Here is an 8,297-nt window from a genome sequence, read left to right on the forward strand (position 1 = left end):
GATAAACCAAACATAAGCAGCGTTAATCTTAATGGCTATGATTTTAAAGCCAATGTTGATTGACATTTTGCTGACACTAACCCAGGTGACTCAATTCCACGCCATTTGAAGCTCATCAATGCCTTCTGTATTTGTGGAAAACACAAGGGATGACATCTTTAGGTATTATAATCAAAACTCCATTTGACAAAATGTACAAGTTAGTGCCTGAAAACAATACAGGTAGACCTCAAGAGATAAATCATTATGGGGGAGAGCAGTGATTAAAATCAATTTACTCCCCAGATAACTAATTTCTACCATTCCTATAAAATTTCAAAAATGGTAGTTTCAAGAAATTAATAAATGGTTTACAGTGTTTTTATGAAAAAAAACAAAAAAAAAAACAACAGGATTTGATTTGGTTATTCTGGATTTTTACATTATTTAAACTTGTAAATTTCCACTGTCATGGGCATAATAAGATCAATATGAACAGGTAGCTCGTTGGAGAAAAAGATCAGCGAAGAAAATAACTATATTTTAGATTTATGCGACCCTTAAATGTAACAGAAATATCAGTAATAAACTCTAATGTGCAATATTCAATGTGAAATACTCTGTCCCAATACTGCAGTTTTTAAGGATATAAATTCATTCCATCTCTCAATGTTGTCAGTACTTATTATTATTACCAGCCTACTATTTATTTATTACATTTGTCACATACTGTAGAATAATGTACAAGAGATTCATATTTACATACATACATACATACTGTCCATATTTCCACACCACATTTATATTTTTAGATGTATATTTTTATGTTTTCTTTTTTACCATTTCTTTATGTCTTGATTATCAATGTGAGCAACTGTAACACAACAATTTCCCCTCTGGGATCAATAAAGTATTTCTGATTCTCCATTCATATGACATAGCTAAAGAACTTCTTAGACGTCTTTCTATTGCTGGCTTATCCTTGCCTTTCACGTCCAATTTGGAAGAACCCTTTACTTTTACAGTTGGAAAGGGGTTTTGCAGCAGAACAATTTTACAAAATTTTGTCAGTTGCTTTCTGATGGGAATATAAATGAATTTAATGACTTGAAAATAAATGGAATATAAGGGGTATCATGCCTTCAAGAGGCAGTGAGTGGCAAAAGTTTCCAAACTTTACAAACTCTCGTCATACACTTTTTATAAGATAAAATATAGCATCACAGCATAAATATAACATCACAGTTGGAAAGAAAGCAAGGAGTATCTCTCACCACAGACCAGTGGGAAAACATATTGCAGCGTTTAAATAATTGATCAAATTGTGTGTTAGGTATAAAGGTATTCAGCTCAAGATATCATTCATGTCATATACAACCACCCACAAATTAAGGAAAATGTGTATGTGTTAGATGAGTTTACCAGGTAAATTCATAAATCATATCGTCCCTTAATGCCCTGTGGTATATCTTATGAGCAGCAAGGTAAATGGAGTAACGTGTTGATGCAATGACAAATTGATCTAGTATGTCTCTCAGTAGAGTGGACCATACTTAGAAAACCAAATAGTTTTGACCTGGAGAGCTTAGTGGTGTGGTGGTTTCACAGATTCTAATCAGGTTGTCTGAATATTTTTCATGTCAGGTACTTTTTTCAGTTCTTTTCATGTTTTTTTTTGGTGCCTTGTCTGCCTCTCTTCCTGTCATTTCTCAATCAAAAACAATATGAAATTGAAATCCTGACTGCATTATGTACATGCTACCCCAAGTACCTGGATAATTTGTTGGAATGGAGTAAGTGAGCCTGCTGACTATTAGTTGTGATGTAAAGGGTGTTACTCTGTGGTCTCTGCTTTTGTGAGGTTGCAAGGCTGTAGGCATGCACCTCAAGCCCGTTCCATTAGCAGCAAGACTCTTGTCTCCGCCTTGACACCTCTCGCTCTCTAAAGTGTGTGGATGATGCCCCACCGACATTGTGCCACAATCCTCATTAAGATAAATGAAGACACTGAATGCGCTTGTGCATTGAGAGTCTTGCTAGTAACTGAACATGTCTTTTGTCTAGAGGAAGAGACAGAGCAGAACAAACAGTGAAAAGTTTGAGTGATGTGATGAAAGGTTGCTACCAGAAAAGTACAGACTTTCTAAAAGTTGTAGCAGCTAAAGAACTCACAGAGGGACATACAGGAGCTAATAACTAATTAGAAACAGCTGCTGGAATGAGCAAGAAGACTCTGCCATGTGGGAAGACATCTGGTGGGTAGGTACGGAAAGAAAGGGCCTGGTAAGGAACAAAGAGGAAAACACTTATAAGAATATACACGTGCCTTTTAATGGGAACCGTACACAACACAACATTTATTACTGGTACATTTTGCATAAACTTCAAAGCAAAACAGTAGCCTATTATGTCCAACAAATCTCTCAAACCTCAAATGCATTTCCAGACTTTGGTAATAAACAAATCCATCATTTACGTAAGAGCACTTGTTGTGATACTGCAACAGAGTGACAGAGGAGAGTCACTGAGCAAGAGCTGATAGGACAATCTGATCTAAAATCTTTTCATTTTCCCAGCAGAGTGGGAAAAAAAGAGCCATGCTCATTTAACCTTTACTAATAACGAGGGAGATGAAACGACAGGCCCCAAGACTGAGAGGATGATCAATGAACAGAGAAAGGTGGAGGAAAGATAGAAACGGCAAGGACAGAGAGCGAAAGTGACAGAGATTCTCTGAGCAAAGACAGAATTGACTTCATTAAAGGACAGTCACAGGATATCTGGAGAAGGAGCAAGCAGAAGACAGCAAGAAAAGACAGTCTTCGTAATTTTGGACTACTTCACATACTGTAACTGTTTTAAAACCCGGTGCTTAAACGATTCCATCTGTAGCATTGACTGAAAAGGATCATCAGAATGGCACTATAAAGTAGGCATAATTACAGCCAAATGATAATGACAAATTGGCTTGAATTTCCGAGAGGAAAAAAATGTGAGAGAGAATGTGAGATAACCCACAGATGACAGAATTAAAATTAAGCTGTTAAAGTGCTTCAATTTGTGCATATTCCCTGTTTAGGCTCTTATTAGAAATTCACAAAACATATGAATCCCAACAGTTTTGTTGGCTCAAATCTTACACAATTGGCGTTTCTCTCACTCAAACATATACATTCTACATTTGAAAGTTATTAAAGCTAAAACTACTTTTTTTGAAAGAATACTTATACTCATATAACATTGTTGGACTCACAATGGACATTATAAACCAAAAAAAGGATCAAAATCGATGACACTGGAACCAGAGACAGTGTCTACTGGCCGGAGGCATTATGTTTTCAGGTTGTCCATCCATCTCATTCTCGTAAACATGATATCTCAGGATCGCCTGAAAGGAATTTCTGTCCACTTAAACTGATTAAAATTTGATTGTCAAAGGTCACTTTGACCTCATAAAACATGTTTTTGGCCATAAGTCAATAATTGAAGTGGTACTCATGACCACATTTCACACAGATGTTCAATGGGATACAACAATGTAGTAATGACATTTATGCCCAAAAGGTCAAAGGTCAACTTCACTGTGACATCATAATGTCCTTAAACATGTTTTTGAAATTTATTCAACACCATAACTCAGGCACAGAAGGGGAGATTGTGAAAATATTTCACAGTTGGTTAGACCCTGAATAGGTGACGCTTTTGAATCAAAGGTCAACTATCATTGTGAACTTAGGTTATTAGCTATAATTTAAGAATCAATTGAGTGATTCCAGATTTCACACACATGTTGACTCGTACGACACAGTGAGATAAAAATAACCAGTACTGTACAGGCTTTCCTCCTTTCATTTATCAGTTCAACAATGTATATTCACTAGAATCATATAGTTATCATCAATATAGTGATAACTTCCATTTAGCCAAAAAATTAAGTTTATACCTTTATCAAATTCAGTATTCACTACATATCTGAGAGTGGACAGGGATGTAAACTTCAACTTGATATTAATTAATTTTCAAACTTCAGCCCCAACTAACACTGTCTCAAGTGACATGACTTGAGATGTTGCAACGTCGGGGGCTGAAAAATTGCTGCCAATGCTGGAAGTGAAAAACTGCATTTCATCGAACGGCCACTTGAGGCTGCCTCCAAAAGTGAGTCAATATTCATAGACCGCCATGTTAAAATGCCCAACTTTACAGAAGAAATTAACATGTTTACATCCTGGTACAAAAAAGCTAGTTAGTCAGGCACTGCCAAGATGATGACGGCCAATGCTGCCGGGAGCCACCCACCATGAATTTCATAACAGCTCTTCAGAAACCTATGGGTGACATCACAGACACTGCATCAATCACTTGTTGAGTGTTATACCAGATAAATGTAAATTTTAAAAAGACAAATAATTACCAGCTACCCACTGCCATATATAAAACGATGAATAGAAGCTCCCCAACTCTAAAATGTGCCATTCAGATTATGTAAGAAAAGTCAGTGAAAAAAATAAATTGTATATACTATAAAGCTCATTACCATTCTGAGTAAGCCAATTCAAGTTTGTATTTTCCAAAGTTAGTCTATTTAGAATGACATTTCCTCTTTGTGCTGGCCACAACTGTGTCCATTGTTGTGCTATTGCAGAATGATATTTACTGAGCCACATGATTACAATTGCCAGTTTCTGCTGCATTGACCACCAAACATTTGTCATGATTTAGGGATTAAGACACCAACTGTGATGGCAGAAAATTGTTTTTTCTTTCTCTTATAATCTTTTATGCAAGTACTTATAATAGTACTATTTTTTCCCATGACACCAACCATAAATTGTAACGTCCTTGGTTCAGCTGGGGACCTTTGTTGCATTCCTATCTGCCTCATTTCCTGTCATCTCTGTATTGGCACTTTCTAATAAACGCACAAAAGCCCCCCCAAAAATAATAGTTTAAAAGACCACAAAGCACACACAATGTTGCTTGGTAGGACATTCTGCCCTGTTTTGGTGTGGTGGGGTGAAAATTCCCACTTGAAATGGCTAACTCAAACTGGTGTAAATTAAGTAATATCTGTAAGGCAGTTTTCCTGGACTACTTAGTGATTTTAATCATGCCTGCTTCTCCTCGTTTGATATTACTGCTCTCTGTAAAACCGAGACAATTAAGTCTGACAAAAGATCCCTGAGGATAAATGTTCTGCTAAAAGAACAGTATATGTTACCAAGAGTCACAAACCAAGGGTCCTACTCATTGTCCTATGTTCCTGCTGCCATCCTATCCTTGTGACTGTGAGAGAATCTCAGCATCTTTTGAGAAAACTGAAGATACTTAATATATGTTACTCCCAATGACATGAACTGTGCTCCATCTCAGTGTAAGACCTTGAAGACATGCTGTAATGTCACAGATGAGACCCCCATTCAGCCCATTAGTAAAGCACATAAAAAAATATTTAGCCACTTGGTTCTGACTTACTGGCCATTAAAAGCTCACTCTCTGCTGGCTATGTTCCAAAAAGACAAACCCAGATACCTCATTCTTAAATATCTCCAGACATTTCATCAATCTTCTCATTACTAAATTATACACCAATTATACTCCAAAAATATACATAAATTAGATATATAATCTGGGTTCTCCATATGCAAATATTTAAATTACACCAGAAACACCAGAACAAAAATGTGTACATGCCAGACTGTCCCAACACAGACCACATTTAAACTCAAGAAACATTTACTAGATCCCTGCTTTGTCAAAATTAATATCCTGCTTTGTCGAACCATTGAATTCAATTTGACACTAACCTTTAGTAACAAATGTGGATGCTACACCATTACTTGAGCAGCAGTAAGTAATTTTTAAAACAAAAACATTCCTGTAAAAAATTAGGTAGTGAGGAAAGATTTAAGCCTCATCGGTCTTCCTTTTGTGGAAACTCAACATTCTTAGAGATGTCAAAAGAGATTACAAGTGATCAACAGAGATTGGGATTTTTTTTCAACATTTTAATCCATCCCACCTGTCAATAAGGCTGTATGTTGTGCATGAAATGTGTAGTAACTCAAATATTTTTAGCACTAAAGACGGTCAACAGTGGGAGATTACCAAGCATTGTGTCTGCCAAGCTGTCCATTTTATTCGTGCTCCAAAAGAGAGGTTAATGTTCCTACTCCACTGCATACATTATTCAAATATCAGAAAATGTTTACAGAATTGACCCTTCGCTAAACTGCACCCCGAATACACAGCTGGCCAATCACAGCGCAGTATAGCCCATAGGAAAGCAAAATCCAAGATGAGATCTCATAGTTCTTGAGCTGCTTTAAATACCAAGGTGAGACCAAAGGCCTTTTCTCCTGCTTCTCAAATTCATTTCAGGAGAAACCACCATATAAAATCTCATTTATGTCTGACTCTGATCAAAACAAGAGATCTCTAACTGATCTTAAATAAGTCTAATTTAAGTCTCCTGAACATTGGACCATGAGATCAGATAAAGAGCTCAAAGAAAACTCAGCTGTGACTCCTGGGATCTCATGATTCTTCTGAAATATGTCTCAGTTTTCTCATATTGGCCTCAGGAGCAAAAACTCATCTCTGTCTTACTCTGATCAAAAGATGAGATCTCTACAGTATCTTAAATAAGTGTAATTTCAGTCCAGAATGTGCATCAGAAAAAAACTCCAAGATATTTCTCAGTTTTGTCTGAGTGACCCCACTTAGGGGCACTTTAAGTACTTTACTTATGTCAAATGTTGAGGTTGAGTATTTTATGGGGGTTTGTACCTTTACTCCCCTTAATTTCAAATCCTTATTGTATTTATTGTTAATTATCTGTTACAAGTTACTGAGAAAAATAAAATAAATTTTCACATAATAATGTACTTTCAAATGTCATGTTTTCCTATTTGTTAAAGTAGTCACAGCCAGCATAACTGGAACACCCAATACTTTGACATAATGTTTAGAGATTAATTCATTAAGGACCAAATGCACGCAAGAACTGAGATACAACATGTATCTGTCATACAGAATAAGCACTTTTACTTTTGACACTTAAGTACATTCACTATGGAATACTTTTATACCTTTTACTTGAGTAGAATTTTGAGGACTTTAAATGTGGATATGATATTTCTCCTCTTTTAAGTAAAGGAAAATTGTACTCTATTTAAAGACTATCAGTCCTTCTCCGTTAATTTCAGCTCTATGGTGCAGCGGCAGTGTTGTTGCTCTTTGAACAGGAGTGGGGTTCAAATCCAGCTCAGGGCCTCCAGCATGCTTCTCCAAGCACAGACAGTAATGTGATACAATCAAGCTCACAAACATCTCCCCAGAGCTCCCAACTGCTTTTTAGGAGCAATAAGCAAGACATTAATGAACTCAAAAAGATACAATGATGAGATCTCATCTGTTACTTTCATTTATCCTATTGTAATCTCAATTCACTATCTATTTGTCTTACCCAAGTCTTAAAACCTCAATCTCACTTTATCTCATCCTTTTCTCCTAAGGGGTTTTAGGAGCAACAATTCAGATTGGAGTGATCTCAAAAAGATATACTATTGAGATCTTAGTGTTTTCTCAGGAGTTAAAGAAAAGACTATGCTGAGCAAAAGATCTTTCCTCTGGGAGGACCTGCTCTAACTGAGGTCCGACACTTTCATGGCTTTAATGCAAAAGGGGTTGTTTTCTAGCTTTTTTTGGCTGTATTTTTCTAAGATCTGGTCAAACGCTGTTCCTGGGGCACTTATAATAGTTACAGTCACTACCCAGAGAGGTTGAAAGGAGAAGTACGATTTATTCTCTTTCCTAAAACTGAAATTAATCCATAAAAATGTCGGCTGTGGATTGTTCCTAATGTAATATTAGTTAGCTAATGCTAGCTAACTTTCCACTGTATGTAATGTAATAAACCCCTTCTGTTCTGCTTTTTAATGATTGTAATAATGAATAGGGGCCTACCCTGTTGTGGTGGCAGCCCGGCTGACGGTGAGTGTCCTGGTTTTTTTTCCTTTTTATCAGTTCTTCTGCTTTTTCCTTGGTTTTCTGTTCCCTGCCAGCCTCCCTGTGTTTTCTCCCCTGTGTGCTCTCTCTCCCTCTGCTCCTGAGCCCAGCCAACGACCCGCACCTGCACCTCGTCAGCCTGCCACACCTGCCAGTAGTCAACCTCATGCCTGCCTGTATTTCAACCCCGGTTCTCCACACCATCCTCGCTTGATCGTCGTTGCTCCATACCCGGTGCCACCTCTGCGTTCAGGCTTTCATGTTTCTTGTTTTTTCACATTTACCCTCTGCCTTGTCACTGTCATCCC

At 37.1% G+C, this 8,297-nt stretch overlaps 1 long non-coding RNA gene across 1 annotated transcript; it reads right to left on the reverse strand.

Annotated features, from left to right (window-relative positions):
• Positions 1-1,587: 1,587 nt before the first annotated feature.
• On the reverse strand, positions 1,588-8,002 carry LOC123981947. Its single transcript, XR_006827861.1, has 3 exons — positions 7,948-8,002; positions 2,152-2,259; positions 1,588-2,039 (listed from the first exon to the last, which is right to left on the reverse strand). It is a non-coding gene; the product is annotated as an uncharacterized LOC123981947 (long non-coding RNA).
• Positions 8,003-8,297: the final 295 nt, after the last annotated feature.

This window comes from Micropterus dolomieu, linkage group LG13 (genome assembly GCF_021292245.1).
Source record: "Micropterus dolomieu isolate WLL.071019.BEF.003 ecotype Adirondacks linkage group LG13, ASM2129224v1, whole genome shotgun sequence".
NCBI classification, from domain to species: Eukaryota; Metazoa; Chordata; class Actinopteri; order Centrarchiformes; family Centrarchidae; genus Micropterus; species Micropterus dolomieu.